Source organism: Callithrix jacchus, chromosome 1 (assembly GCF_049354715.1).
Source record: "Callithrix jacchus isolate 240 chromosome 1, calJac240_pri, whole genome shotgun sequence".
NCBI classification, from domain to species: domain Eukaryota; kingdom Metazoa; phylum Chordata; class Mammalia; order Primates; family Cebidae; genus Callithrix; species Callithrix jacchus.
In genome coordinates this window covers 156159799-156175329 of record NC_133502.1, presented here as the reverse complement: position 1 = coordinate 156175329, position 15531 = coordinate 156159799, and the positions used below count along the sequence as shown (strand labels likewise).

At 41.1% G+C, this 15531-nt stretch overlaps 1 long non-coding RNA gene and 1 pseudogene across 1 annotated transcript in view; one reads left to right on the top strand and one right to left on the bottom strand.

Annotated features, from left to right (window-relative positions):
• Positions 1–269: 269 nt before the first annotated feature.
• Positions 270–15531, bottom strand: part of LOC128932567 (uncharacterized) — a 220879-nt gene continuing 205617 nt past the window's right edge. The window contains exons 4-5 of the long non-coding RNA XR_008482550.2: positions 5205–5338; positions 270–2336 (exon numbers count right to left, since the gene is read on the bottom strand). This is a non-coding gene — a long non-coding RNA (uncharacterized LOC128932567). The remainder of the gene's footprint in view (positions 2337–5204; positions 5339–15531) is intronic.
• LOC118148316 (U6 spliceosomal RNA) lies at positions 14672–14771 on the top strand (annotated as a pseudogene).

The following is a 15531-nucleotide window of genomic DNA, read 5'->3' as shown; positions in this document are numbered from 1 at the left end:
GCACATCTAAAACAATCTGGGGCTTTTGACTGGTATCACAAGTTGGGGGCAGCCTTGTAGGACTGAGCCCCTAACCCGCAGAATCTGACACTGCCTCCCATCAGAATTGAATTGGATTGGAGGGCACCCAGCTGGTGTCTGCTACAGACATGATTGTTTGCTTGTTGTTGGGGAGAAATCCTCACAGAGTTGGTCACAGGAGTGGTAATTATTGTTGAGTGAGAGAATTGAAAAAACACTTCGACTTTTTGAGTTTTTCTACTCACAATAAGGAAGGTATGCGTACTGGGAGTTCTCCCAGTAAGTTTTTCACCAAGATAGAAAAGCATCAAGGAGGCTGGGTGCAGTGGCTCACACCTGTAATCCCGGCACTTTGGGAGGCCGAGGTGGGTGGATCACCTGAGGTAAGTAGTTCGAGACCAGCCTGGGCAACATAGTGAAACCCCATCTCTACTAAAAGTGGTGGCAGGCACCTGTAACCCCAACTACTTGGGAGGCTGAGGCAGGAGAATCGCTTGAAACCTGGGAGTGGAAGGTTGCAGTGAACCAAGATCATACCACTGCACTTCAGCCTGTGCGACAGAGTGACTCAAAAAAAAGGAAAGAAAAGTATCCAGGATAGCTATTTTCAATCTTTCATATATGCTGTGAATCACCTGGGGATCTTGTTAAAATGCAGATTCTCTAGTTCAGTTAGTCGGAGGTTGGGCCTGAGAATCAGCATTGCTATTAAGCTCCCAGTGATGCTGATGCTTCTGGCTTAGGAATCATGTTTTGAGTAGCAGGATTTGAGTACGTAGGAAGTTCACGGTAGCTGAGCACAATGGCATGCATTTGTAGTCCCAGTTGCTGGGAAGGCTGTGGCAGAAGGATCACTTGAGCCCAGGAGTTCTGGGCTGTAGTGTGCCGTGCCATACTACGTTCAGCATCAATACAGTGACCTCCCAGGAGTGGGGCATCACAGGTTGCCTAAGGAAGGGCGAATGGGCCCAGGTCAGAAATAAATCAGGTCAAAACTCCCATGCTGATCAGCAGTGGAATCACACCTGTAAATAGCCACTGCACCCCAGCCTAGGCAACATAAGGGCATAACCCTGACTCTAAAATGAATAATAATCACAGAAATAATAAAAGAAAGCTCAGAGTAAATGCTTGCTAAGGAATTAGCAATAGATAAATTGCTCATTGAACATACAAATGAATAAAACGGTGGGGGGAGGGCACCCAGCTGGTGTCTGCTATAGCTATAGCAAGAGCAAAATGCTATTATCCAGGGCTAGGCTGGGGTTAGAGACTATGCCTCCAGCCTCCTATGTTTGACATTTATTCTTTCAACTGTTTCTTTTGGTCTTGTTCTCTCTCTCCCTTTAATGACAGGGCAATGAAAAGATCAAAGTCACTATATCTGGTGTACTTCCTGAGCCTCAATGCTCATATCTGTAAAATGGGAATAATACTGTCTGTCTTGCAGTTGTTGCAAAAACTAAATGGCTCACACGAGGAATTTAAGAAATGGTTGCTCTTGACTATTTTCAAGTTAATTAGCTTGAAGAGACAACAGATGCCTCTCCCTCCATGTAGAAGGAACGGAGAAAAAACTCTTATATATCTATGTGCTAGCACTGTGCTATGTGCCTGGATAAATTGTTTTATAAATTGTTTTGCTTGTAAAGCCATTTGAGGTCCATAGCGTTATGTCAGATTCACAGCTGGGGAAACTGAGCCTTAAAAAGAATAAGAGACTTTTTCATCCAGGATCACAAGTCTGAGTAAGTGGCGGGGACCAGTTGCGTCTGATTCCAAAACCACACTCTTTCCCCACATCCTGCTTCTCCTCCGTGACCTAGTAGTGGGCAGTCTGCCCCTTTGAACACAGTCGTCCACAGTCAAAGGCTCTGGGTATTAGCCGTTAAGATTCCAGTTCCGACCCACGTCCAGGGCTCATTCCTTGGCTGTGAAGCAGACAGTCTGTTTACATGACACAGGTCTGGGATGGCAAAGTCCTCAGTGCCTGTTTGTCTGCATTTGCCTTCTCCTCTACTCAGACCTTCGGTGAGTCAGTGATGGTCAAATTCAAGGACAGTTTGTGCCGAGCTCACTCCAATTTATGGGGAAAGTGTCTTCAGCCCTGAAGTTTACTGGGTGAAAGTGTCAAAGCAGACAGACAGATGACCTCTCAACTCCTTGCAGAAGGGAGGTGTTTGTTGAGCAAAGCGTTTAAGAGCATCTTCTTCAAGCCCCAAACAGGCCTGAATCACCAGCCCCATTTTCCAACCACAGATGTTTTCTCACTCATAGCCAGGTTCCAAGTGGGACAGGATCTGCTGGATTAAGCTCTACAAGAGACAGAGAGGAAAGAAATGTGAATCTGACATGTTGTTTTCACCACTATAAACCCAGCTTCCTGGCCCATATCCCCATCCTGCCTCAGTATTCCCCCTCCTACGGTAGAGACCGCTAACTGCTTCCCTTCCAAAGTGTAGAATTGTCTCTGGGAAGTTGCTGCTGCTGCCATGTCAGTGATTACATTTCCCAGCACCTCTTCCTTCTCCTGGGTGGTCCTTCATGTGACCAATTTACACCAATGAGCAGAAGTTATGTGTCTCACTCCTGGTCCAAGGCATGCCTTCTCCATCCTGTCTTTTTACATCTTAGGTGAGAAAGAAGCCACAGGAAGAAGGAGGCTGGGTTTCTGACTCACCATGTGAAAGGCTTTCTGACAACCAGGAACACCCATATCAATAGCTTGGTGAGTGAAAAATAATGTTTTATTACCTGAAGGTCACTGAAACTTTTGGATTTGTTTGTTATAGCAGCTAACCTTGCTCTCAGTACACCCAGGATGGAGATAGCAGCATGGATGCTGATTGGACTGTCAGCACTGGGAGCAATGCACTGTGCTCAGAACTTCATCACCATCATCTCATGGAACCTTCATATAATTTTGGCAGGTAATCACCTTCCCCATTTTAAACTATAAAAACTTTGGCTCCAGGATGTTAAATTATTTGTTCCAGATCACATGGTTAGGAAGTGGCAGATGTAAGATTCAAACAAATTTCTATCTGACAACTGTTGCAGAAAGTTCTCCCTTTTACACTCCAGCCTCAGTGAGAGAGTGAGACCCTGTCTCAAAAAAAAGGAAGGAAGAAAGGAGGGAGGGAGAGAGGAGGGATGAAGAAAAGAAAGACAGAAAGAAAATGAAAGAAAGAAAGAAAAGAAAAGGAGAGAGGCCGGGTCTGGTAGCTCACGCCTGTAATCCCAACACTTTGGGAGGCTGAGGCGGGTGGATATCAACATCAGGAGTTCAAGACCAGCCTGGCCAAGATGGTGAAACCCCATCTCTACTAAAAATATAAAAAAAAATTAGCCAGGCATGGTGGTGGGCACCAGTAATTCCAGGGAGACTGAGGCTGAGAATTGCTTGAACCAGGGAGGTGGAGGTTCCAGTGAGCCTAGATTGCAACACTGCACTCCAGCCTGGGAGACAGAACAAGACTCCATCTCAAAAAAAAAAAAAGAAAGACCTTCTAAACCCTCTCATGCAGATGTGGTACAGACGCCAAAGCAATAGCAGCAGGTTTGGTTGAAGCATCTTTAGAGTAGCCAATGTCTTTGTAAAGTGTGTCTTAAACTTGCTGTTGGTGGGTCATAGTGCAATAGAATTCCAATAAATTTCCCCAGTGGAGTGACTCAAAATGATTGAAGATAAATTTGCAAGGGTGCTCACATTGCATGATACGAATTATGCTGTACATAGATCCAGCTCACCAAGTACAACTTCAGAGGCCACCTACAACACGGCAACAACCTCATACTCAAGTAGAAACATAGTGAGCTCAGAGCAAGAAGCCAGGGGTCTGAGACCTATCTCCATGGCTTACTGACGTTGTTACATATAACTAAGACACAGTGGTTACATGTCAAGACACAACATCTCAGAGAGGCAGCACCCTGGTTTCTGAACAGGGGGTGGAGTGGAATGGGGAGGTGCTTCTCTATCTTTCTCACAATGTTGTCAGATTTCCCTTTTTCATCTTTATGCTCAGTCCTTAGCCTCTTTTTTTTTTTTAATTTTGCTTTAAGTTCTGGGATACATGTGCCAAATGTGCAGGTTTGTTACTTAGGTATCCATGTGCCATGGTGGTTTGCTGCACCTATTGACCTGAGCTAGCAGCTTTGCTTAGCTGGTCTCTTCCAGTCAGTGACACAGGGATCCAGTCTCCTTCTGTCCATTGAGGGAAGCACTCTGCCATTCCAAGTGCTTTGCTTGTAGCTGTACAGATCTTGGAAGACTGCAGGTTGAAAAATCTTGGAAAACTGCAGGTATTAAGTCCCACATGCATTAGGTATTTGTCCTAATGTTCTCCCTTCCCTTCTCCCCCACCCCCCACCAACAGCCGGTGTGTGATGTTCCCTTTCCTGTGTCCATGTGTTCTCATTGTTCGGCTCCCATTTATGAATGAGAACATGTGGTGTTTGGTTTTCTGTTTCTGTCTTTGTTTGCTGGATTCAGTCTCTTATACCTGAACTATTGTGACAGAGCCACACACCCCTCATTATATCCAGTGAGATCCCACTCCAATTTAAACCCAACAGTTCCCTTCTATCCTCAGGATAAATCCCTGCTCCTTAAATTGCCATTCCAAGTATTCTGTGATACAACCCTGACCTTCATTTCTGTTGGATGTACCATTACTCCTATTCTTCACCATATACTTGTTCCTAATGACAAGTCCCACATTTCCCTGCCTACCTTCCTGCCGTTTTCTAAACTTTAACTCCTCCAATGTGCTCTTATCCTAATCATTATAAATTCAAACTCTACTCATCTTTCAAGGTTGTTGTTAATACAACCATTTCTAGAAAGCCTGATGTCCGTTTCTCTCTGAAAAGCTCAGGCAGCAGTTCTTACTGGACTCTGATCCCTTTGAAACTTGTTCATTATTTGATCCCATTTCTTATCTCCTCTCCCAGCTCCTTAAGAAAGATGACTCCACCCCCTTCATCTTTTTATATTCTCTAGTACCTATTAATAATGCTTGGTGCCCAGTCGGTGTTTGGTAAGTTTACTAAGTCAACTCAAAATCATGAGTCAAGGAAAGATTCCGAAAAGGCAGTTGATAAGAGGAAGTTTTCAAGGAAGCCACACTATAGTAACAAGTAAACCCTGACATCAACAAGTTAACACAATAAAACATTACCTCTTCTCTCCTCGCAGTCTTTCATGAGCTAGCAGCTTTGCTTAGCCGGGCTCTTCCAGTCAGTGACACAGAAATCCAGTCTCCTTCCATCCATCGAGGGAAGCATTCTGCCATTCCCAGTGCTTTGCTTGTAGCTGTACAGATAAGGTTGAAAAATCTTGGAAGACTGCACATGATATTTCATGGCCAGGTTGGAACTGATGTGCATTCTTACTACTTGAAGTGTTGTCCATAAATCCAGCAGCACTGGTATTAACTAAGAGCTTACTAGAAAGCAGAATCATGGGCCTCACCCAAGACCTACTGAATCAGAATCCGCATTTCAACAAGACCCCTGAGTGATGGGATGACTCATTATACACGATAGCATGAGAACCACTAGTAGACATCGTTTCTGTGCACATTCCATTGGCAAGAACTCCAACACAAGCCCCAACCTAACTGCAAAGAAGGCTGGAGAATTTATCCCATCCTAATACCTAAAAAGAGGATGAAAGTTTTGCCTGCCATAGACTACCACAAGCACCATTTAAAATGAAACAAGTCCAGTTCCCCCTCCATATCAAGTAAGTCATACAACTCTACACCTCATCTACCTGTTCTGCAATGTCAGGGAGGATGCAGTATCTATGCTGGCTGAATAAGGGATAGGCTGTTTCAAGATGGTGGAATGCAGCAGAAGGCAGGGACTTTCAGTATGTGTGTAAAGAGATGGAAGCCAGGTGAAAAAGGCATATTAAACAACCTGTTAGCCAACAAAGTTGAAAGAACATTTCAACAGTGTACTCTGAAGAAAAGAGCTCCCCCCGTTCCCACAAATCATCATCCACCCAAGACACAGGCCTAAAGGAGACACAGAAGCAAGCCAGACCAATTCAGGGCTGATTTTCTGTGAAGTTTTTACCTGTTTGATCCAACTGTTTTCACTGTCTCCAGTGGTCATTGTTCCTGGTTTTCATTAGTTGAAATTTATTTTCATTATTCTGGGATTATATTTTTTTCCAGAACACAAGGATTTGAGGATCATATACTTTCATCTTTTCTTTATGATTGGTTAATTAACCAGCAACTGAGTGAGGGGGTGGGGAATAGGGAATAGAGGAAACTTTTTAAAATCCCTTTTCATGTAAATATATAGGGCACTTAACAGAGAAATTGGAGGTCCTTGGTAATATTTACACTTGATGGTGTTTTACTTGGAAAATATTAAGCCAGCTCTGATCTTACATTTTAAAGCATTCCAATAAAATAAAAAGAGTACACATTATATTTCATAATATGAATTAGCTTCATCTTGCATGTGCCAGGCATGGAAAAGATCAAGCGAGAAGCAATTAAAATTTCCCCGTTAGTACAGACCATCTAACTTTTATAGCAGACCATCACTTCTCCAAACACTATTGTATTTTTTGTTTTCAAACCACAGGGAAATAAATGATTTATAAACTCAATAAGAAAAGGAGATGAATCGATTAAAAGTACGTATCCCGGAAAACATTTCTATGCTGAGTGTCAATGGGCACTTCATGTCTATTCATATAATTTAAAATTAGGTGCCAATGTGGTCTTATATAATTCACTTATGAGCTGCATGGTGAATGGATAACATACATGTGCATGCCATCAGTCATGGGATAACTTCTTCTTTCTTAAAAGATCATACATCTTTTCTCTTTCTATTGCTGTCATTTGAGGCTGGGCCATCACTCCTAAAGAATTGTCTCTTTCCTCCACTGACTTCACCAACTGGGGTGGGAACTTCTAAACTTTCTCTCCAGAACCCACCTCACTCCTGAGCTCCTCACTTACATAACCAATTCAGCGTTGGACAGCTCTGTTTCCGGAAGACCTCAAATATGCATGTGCTAAAAGTAACTCTCCATCTTCTCCCAAAGCCTCTCATCCCTTCTTGTAGTATTTCCTGAGAATGTAGGAATTCAAGTATTTGCGGAGGGAGGTGAGGATTCATTCTTTCTTTTCCTCATTTTCATTTCCATAGAATTAATAGGACTCTTTATATACATTTATGTTTACCACATCCTACTCACCAGAAAACTTGAAGTATCTATTTAAAAAATCTACAATACAGTACAATGAAAATAGTCTTAAAAGGTAACGGGAATGGCAAAATTAAGTTAGAACAGTCGCACGAAGCCAGAGGAGGACTGATTCTCAGCAAGGCAGAACAGGAAGTTGGGACACAAATTAACTTGAGTTTTCCACAGGCTAAGTAGGAAGCACTTATCAGGGATGTGTGATTCATAGTGTCTGTTAGATTAAAGGAAATTCCAGCTGCTCAAGAGGAGCATGATTTTATTACATAACAAAAGCGGCGCCAGCAAAAGTGCAAGGTATAGACTTTCATACAAGATGACCTGGGTCAAATGAACCACCTAGGCTGCACGCCTTGTCCATTTAACACTAAGATAATTGACAATGGACTTAGGTAGATACCTTAGTAAATTATTATTATTATTAAGACAGGATCTTACTCTGTCACACAGGCTGGAGTGCAGTGGCACAATGTCAGCTCACTGCAAATTCTGCCTCCCAGGCTCAAGCAATCCTTCCACCTCAGCCTCCAGAGTAGCTGGGACTACAAGAATATGCCACCACGCCCGGCTAATTTTTGTATTTTTTTTGTAGATATGGGGTCTCAGTATGTTGCCCAGGCTATCTTGAAGTCCTAGGCTCAAGTGATCCTCCCGCCTCAGCCTCCCAAAGTTCTAGAATTACAGGAGTAAGCCACCACGCCCAGCCCTCAGTGAATATCTTAGTAAACTTTCTCTTGAGGACTACCTGAAAAAGACAGTGGAGGTGGGCAAAGAATGACCTTACTTCTGTGGTCTCTCCTACTCTCTGATATGCAATTCTAGTGAGCATCCTAAAATGAAATGTCAATCAAATACAAAGCCCATTTACTGTATAAGCATCCTCTGTGGTCTGACTTGTGTCTCATCTCCTGCCCTGGAACCTCCACACCATCCACACTTGCTGTTCCTTTCACTACTTATGTGCACACTCTTTTTTTTTTTTTTTTTTTTTTTTACTATAATAGCTATGAATAAAATTCTGAGAATTTTATTCTTTTTATTGCATTTTAGGTTTTGGGGTACATGTGCAGAACATGCAAGACAGTTGCATAGGTACACACATGGCAGTGTGTTTTGCTTCCTTTCTCCCCTTCACCCACATTTGGCATTTCTCCCCAGGCACACTCTTATTCTATTCCTCGGCCTTATATTCTTAGTCATCTTATACAACCCAATACTCATTTCTTCTGTGAATTTTTCTCTGATGCCAGTACTGGAAACTCCCTCCTTCGGGTCCCTATACTCGATGCACATTTTCGTGCCATAGCATTTGTTTATAGGGTATCAAGATTTCTTGTTAAGTGGCTGTTACCACATATAACAAGTAAATGTTTATTAAGTACTTACTATGTCTTTAGCACTGAGTTACATTCTTTCATATATATATCATTTTACTCGATTCCTGTATTAGTTTTCTGTTGCCAAGTAACAAATTCATAACAAAACTTAGCAATCTTAAACAACAAACATTTCTCATCTCACAGTTTCTATGGGTTGAGAATGTGAGTGTTAGTTACCGAGGTGCCACTGGCTCAAGGTCTCTCATGAGGTTGCAGTCAAGGCGTGGGTTGCAACTGTCATGTCATCTGAGGACTCAGCTGGATGAGGATCTGCATTTGGGCTCACTCATATGGTTATTGGCAGGTCTTAGAAAATTCATTCCCCAGCTCACTCACATGAGCCTCTCCAGAGAGCTCTCTCAGTACAGGGCTTCCCCCAGAGTGAACAATCCAAGAGACGGCAAGAACACTCAACAAAGAAGCCACAGTACATATGCTATTCATTAGAAGCAAGTCTCTAAATTGAGCTGACACTCAAGGGGAAGAGATCACACAAGGGTGTGAGTAGCAGGAGGTGGGGAATCACTGAGGGTCACCTTAGAGGCTGCATACCACAATCTCTTAAGCAAGCCTGCAAATTCAGTCTCAACCTGCATTTGCAGATAGAACACTGATGCTTAGTTAACCAAAGCAACTTAGTAGTTGATTGGGTCTGTGGGACTCACCAGTTTACCTTTCACTGTTCCATGATATTATCTTTGTCTCAATGCCTAGCATGGTGCAAATCATGTAGCAGGCATCAGAGATCACACACAACTCACAGGATTTTGAGAGTGGACCTTCATAGAGTAAAGTTAAAATTTATCTCAGTTCAAGTCCCTTTTGAAGGCACACGTCCTCTCCACAATCTCCTTTACTCCTTACTGTCTTACCCCAGCATGATTCACCCTGTCTGGCCCCTGAAGTCATTTGAGTTTGGGTTCCTGGCATAAGTATTTGGTGACAGAAGTGAAGTTTGTCATTCTTCATCCCCCTATCCATTCATTCAACCAGAAAATATTTCTTGAATGCTTACTATATGCTAGGCACTGTGTTAGCTAACTGTGGGGACAGACTAAACTACTCAGTGCAAACAGGTCCATAATTCAGGATACTTGGTGTATATGGATCAGTATATGGATGCTTTTTACTTTCTTGTATGTTCAAACATTTCTATAATAAAAAGGTAAAATCAAAGGTGATCCATAAAATTTCTAAGTCATGTTATGAAGGGAAGAGGACAATACCTTGGTGAATCCCACAATACCTCTATGAAGGAAGTTTTAATATTTCAGTTTATAGATGAAGAAACAGGTTGATTGAGGCTAGAAGGTTCTGGAGCTGAGATTCATAGCCACCTCTGTTTGGATCAAAGGCCAACATTTCCCCCACTGAAGCACACTATTAAACATATACAGATGTTATCTCCGCATCTCAAATCTTAAGGCTGCACTGGATTCTGGAAACCAATGTGGCTGCATCCACGACCACCTAACAGGGGGCTTTCAGTCTTCACTGTCCCTTATTTAACATTTCCCCTAGTTACCTGTGGTGTCTCCCCGGTGCTAAGCACATAAGGTATGCCAGGCACTGGGCCTTAATATCAATTCACCTTCCCAAACCTCCTCATTGATATTGTTACCTCCCTTGTCCAGAGAGGAAAAGAGGCTCAGAGATAAACTCATACATCAAGTCATGTAGCTAGACAGGGTGGAATCCAGATTTCAATCAAGGCCAGCTGGACTGCAAAATGATTGTTCTTTCTGTTAACAGGACTGTCGTTTTAGAACCTATGACTAGGGAAAAAACAAAAATTGCAAAACTCTAGGCTACCCATGTGGTAGACGGAGTTGTGAACTGCTTTTCCTGCTGATCACCGCTGAGACTGTCCCCAGATGGTTTGCCCTCTCTAGTCACAGTCTTCACATCTATAAAAGAGAGACTGTTCTCAATATTCCTTAAGGTGGGATTTTCAAACCATGAGTCAGACCCATTAAAACGTAATCACATCAACGGAGTCACCACAAACATTTTTTAAGAAACAAAAGAAAGAAAAGAAAAACCGGCATAGTAAGGATGAGTGATTTTTTGTGACAGGTATATATACACACACATTTGTGCCTTTGTGTATATGTATATGTGCATTGGGTCATGATGTAAGATCAAGTTCTCACTGTGGACTGCTGTCAAGATTTTGAAAGTGACTGCTTTAAGGAGACTTAGCCTAGAGACTTTCAGCCTAGAGTCTTAGGCCTCACAACTGCAAATGCAAACCTAACAGTTTGCTGGAAACTCTGTAGACCAATAGAAAGAGGAGAAACAATCAGACAGATAGGTTTTAAGAGTTTTTTTGGTCTTTTGTTTTAGAGACATGGTCTCACTATGTTGCCCAAACTAGTCTCAAACTCTTGACCTCAAGCGATCCTCCTGCCTTACCTCCCAAACTGCTACAATTACAGGTGTGAACCACCACACCCAACCCAGACTTGGATTTGGATCTGAACTCTTCTAGTTATGACTATGTGCCCTCAAGTAAGTCATTCTACCTCTTTGGGTCACAGTTTTATTATCTGTAAAATGCAAATAATAATGCCCATCTTAGAAAGTAATAACGAGGCTTAAATGAGAAAATATAATTGCTTAGCAGAGTTCCAGGAACATCATAATGCCCAAAATATGTTAATTATAATAATTGTTAATTTAAATATTTTTATTATGACCACTGTAATTATTTTCAAATTGCATTGAAATTATTTATTTACATATCTTTTCCTAGAATAGACTCACAAGGAAATCCAAGGTAGTCTTTGTCACTGTATATCAAACCCATATTATATTCAATGCAAATTGATGATGTTGACAGAATCTCCAAAGTTAGAACTAGGACCAGAAGCCTTAAAGACTATTCCATACATCCCTTAACAAATTTATAAAAGCACTTTCATTCAGTTAAAAGCTCTTTGAAAAGAAAATGCACTGTCTTGAAATTTAATAACAATGACTTAGCACTGCAAGGCATTTTATTATTACGAGGTAAGATCACCCCCATAATTTTATTTCAATCTCACAATCACATTGCAAGGGAAGTAGCTCTCAAGCCCCATTTTACAGCATGAAAACTGAAGCTCAAAAAGTAAAATGATGTGCCCAAGTCATAGAGCCAGTAGTGTTGACTTTGAGCTATATGTTCTTTCCCTTGTACAGGTGATTCACAAATCTTAGGTTTTAAGCAAAAATAACCAGGAAACTGGTCAAAAACATATTGCCAGGTCTCGATCCTAGAGATTGCAACTCAGTTATTGTGAAGAACAGGAATTTGCTTTTCTTTTTTTTTTTTTTTTTTCCTGAGAGGGAGTCTCACTCTGTCATCCAGGCTGGAGTGCCAGTGGCTCTATCTTGGCTCACTGCAACTTCCACCTCCCAGGTTCAAGCGATCCTCTTTCCTTGGCTTCCCGAGTAGCTGGGATTACAGGCACCTGCCATGACCAGCTAATTTTTGTATTTTTAGTAGAGATGAGATTTCACCATGTTGGCCAGGCTGGTCTCGAAATCCTGACCTCAAGTGATCTGCCCGTCTCAGCCTCCCAAATTGCTGGGATTACAGGCATGAGCCACCGCACCTGGCCTGGAATTTGCTTTTTAACAAGCATCCACAAGTGATTCTGATCTAGGTGATCAGAAAATGACTCTACTCCCTTCATAGAGCAATCTCTTAAAAACACAGGTTGAGTGCCCTAATCTGAAAATCCAAAAATCTGAAATGCTCAAAAATCCAAAAGTTTACCAGCATGAGAGTGATACTTTTGCTTTCTGGTGGTTCAATGTACACAAACTTTGTTTTATATACAAAATTATTGAAATATTGTATAAAATTACCTTAAGGCTATTTGCAAAAGGTGTGTATGAAATATATAAATGAATTTTGTGTTTCAATTTGTATTCCATCCCCAAGATATCTCATTATCTATATTCAAATATTTCAAAATCTGAAAAAAGACTAAAATTCAAAACATTTCTGATCCCAGGCATTTCAGATAAGGGATACTCAACTTGTATCACAAAGGTCTTATTTCCCTAGCCTAGTGAACCCATTTGTACATTTGCCGAAGGCTGTTCTCAGTTACAGTGGGCACATAAGGACCCAGGATCTGGAATTCCCAGGCTTTGCTTTGCTAACAGTTTCATTTTGCCTCCTGTCCAAGCTTTAGGCCCTAGTCCTGACAGTGGTGAAAAGAATATTTTTAAATCACCTGCCTCTCTGACCAGCAGTGCATGCCCTGAAGGTGGAGCCAGCCTGTATCTATACCACATTATAAAGCGTTGTAGGAGTAAGGGCTCTGAAGGGTTTATGGGATAGCTGAGGTCTATCCCATGGAAATCATCCTCAACTTCTCCAGCCAGAGTTGGTACCCCCAGGTGCAGCTCCTATAATTCTTTGTGTACAGCTAACATACTGTTAGTTTACAAGCCTGTGTTCTGGAGAAAAAAGGTTCAGGGAAGAGGGGCAGAGGAATCATACCTTATTCACCGTATTCATCACTCCACCCTTATACTCAGCTCTAGTCACTCAGCAGATGCTGAGTGTGTGAGTGAATGATTCAATCACTGAATGCAGAACAAACATTACCGTGGCAGACTTACTCTTATTACAATGTTGAATAAAAGTTTTCTGGTTGCCTGTATCTCATTAAGTTTGACCACCTCTAGAATTAAAGATGGCTTTTTTTTAAACTGTGATGGAAACATCTTTCATTTTTCTTGGAATACATTAAAATATTAAAAAAGAAAAAGAGCACTTCTTGTGAAGCAGAAATGATGAACAATAAACTGTGGTTTGTGAGACATGAAACACCATAAACTGTTTTGAAAAGATAATTTTCCTGGAAACAATATATTTGGAAACCAATTTGCCATTTCAATGGCCAAACTTTGGCCTGCTAATCCCCCAGAGGAATATGGAGTAGGAGGCTTTGTGGTACAACCAACAACCAACATTTCACAGAATGACCTTTCTAAGACAGATTCAGTGCGCACAGTGCACAGTTCAATGTTCTGATGGTGTCGTCTCAGTCACCTTCTTATGGCAGGAGTATCATTCCTATTTTACAGCTGTAATAACTTAGGTTCAAAAATCACACAGCTAATAAGGGTTAGAGCTGGAATGATACAATATCTGTCCTTCTGTGATTGCTTTATTTCACTTGGCATAATGTCTTCCAGGTTTATCCATGTTGTTGCATATGAAAAGATTTCTTTCTTTTTTTACTGGCTGAAAAATATTCCACTGTGTGCATTTACCATATTTTCTTTATCCATTCATTTATCAACAGACATTAAGGTCATTTCCATATATTGGCTACTATGAGTGCTGTGGTTTGAATGTCCCTGCCAAAATTCTTATTGAAATTTAACTGTTATTGTAACAGTATTGGAAGGCAAGACCTTTAAGAGATAATGAGGTCATGAGGTCTCTGCCCTGATGTATGAATTAATACTGTTATCATGGGAGTGGGTTAGTTTTCAAAGGAGTCCTGATAAAAAAGATGAATTCAGCTCACTTCTCTATCTGTCTTGTACGTTCACTCACTATGTGATACCTCCTACCAGATGATAACCCTGGCCAGACACTGGCACCATGCTCTTGGAATTCACAGTCTCCAGAACTGTGAGAAGTAAATGTCTTTCCTTTATAAAATACCTAGTCTGTGGTATTTTGTTATAGCAGCAGAAAATAAACTAAGACAGTGAATAATGCTGCAATAAACACAGGAGGGCAAATATCTCTTTGAGATCCTGATTTCAAATGTTTTGAATATATAGCCAGAAGTGAGGTTACTGGTACTATGATAGTTTTATTTTTTAATTTTTTGAGGAATCTCCATATTATTTTCCATAATGGCTGCAACATTTTATATGCAACATGAATAAGTTCTAGGGATCTGCTGTGCAACACAATGCCTATAGTTAGCAACACTGTATTTTAAACTTAAACATTTTGTCCAGAGGGTAAATCTCATGTTAAGTGCTCTTACCATGAATAAAAAGGTTGGAACGCTCGCTTCAGCAGCACATAGACTAAAATAGGAATGATACAGAGATCAGTCTGGTCCCTGCTCAGGGATGACCTGCAAATTCATGAAGCATTCCATATTTTCTTAAAAAAAAAAAAGCATAGAGGACACAAGAAAACTTTTGGATGTGATTGATATGGTTTGGCTGTACCCCCACCCAAATCTCATCTTGAATTGTATCTCTCAGAATTCCCACATGTTGTGGGAGGGACCCAGGGGGAGGTAATTGAATCATGGGGGCCAGTCTTCCCCTGATATTCTCGTGACAGTGAAATAGTCTCATGAGATCTGATGGGTTTATCAGGGGTTTCCGCTTTTGCTTCTTCCTCACTTGCTCTTGCTGCCACCATCTAAGAAGTGCCTTTTACCTTCTGCCATGATTCTGAAGTCTCCCCAGCCATGTGGAACTGTAAGTCCAATTAAACCTCTTTTTCTTTCCAGACTCAGGTAAGTCTTTATCAGCAGCATGAAAACAGACTAATACAGCGATGGATGTTTATTACTTAGATCGTGATGGTGGTTTCATGGGCGGATGCACACAATCTAAACCCATCAAATTGTATACATTAAATATGTAGATTTTTTATAGATCAATTATACCTCAAAAAGGCTTAAATAAAAGCCTAGTGGATGTTTCACAAAAATGTAAAAAAACTTAACATTACTGAACTGTGCACATAAAAATGGTAAAATTTATATCATGTGTTTTTCATCACCAAAAAAAAAAAAAAAAGGAAGACAAAACAAAGAGAACAAGGTAGAGCTGGATTTAAACCTAGGTCCTTTTGGTTGAAGTTCAGCACTGTCATCATAAAACGCTTTCAATTAACTCTACCCTAATGCA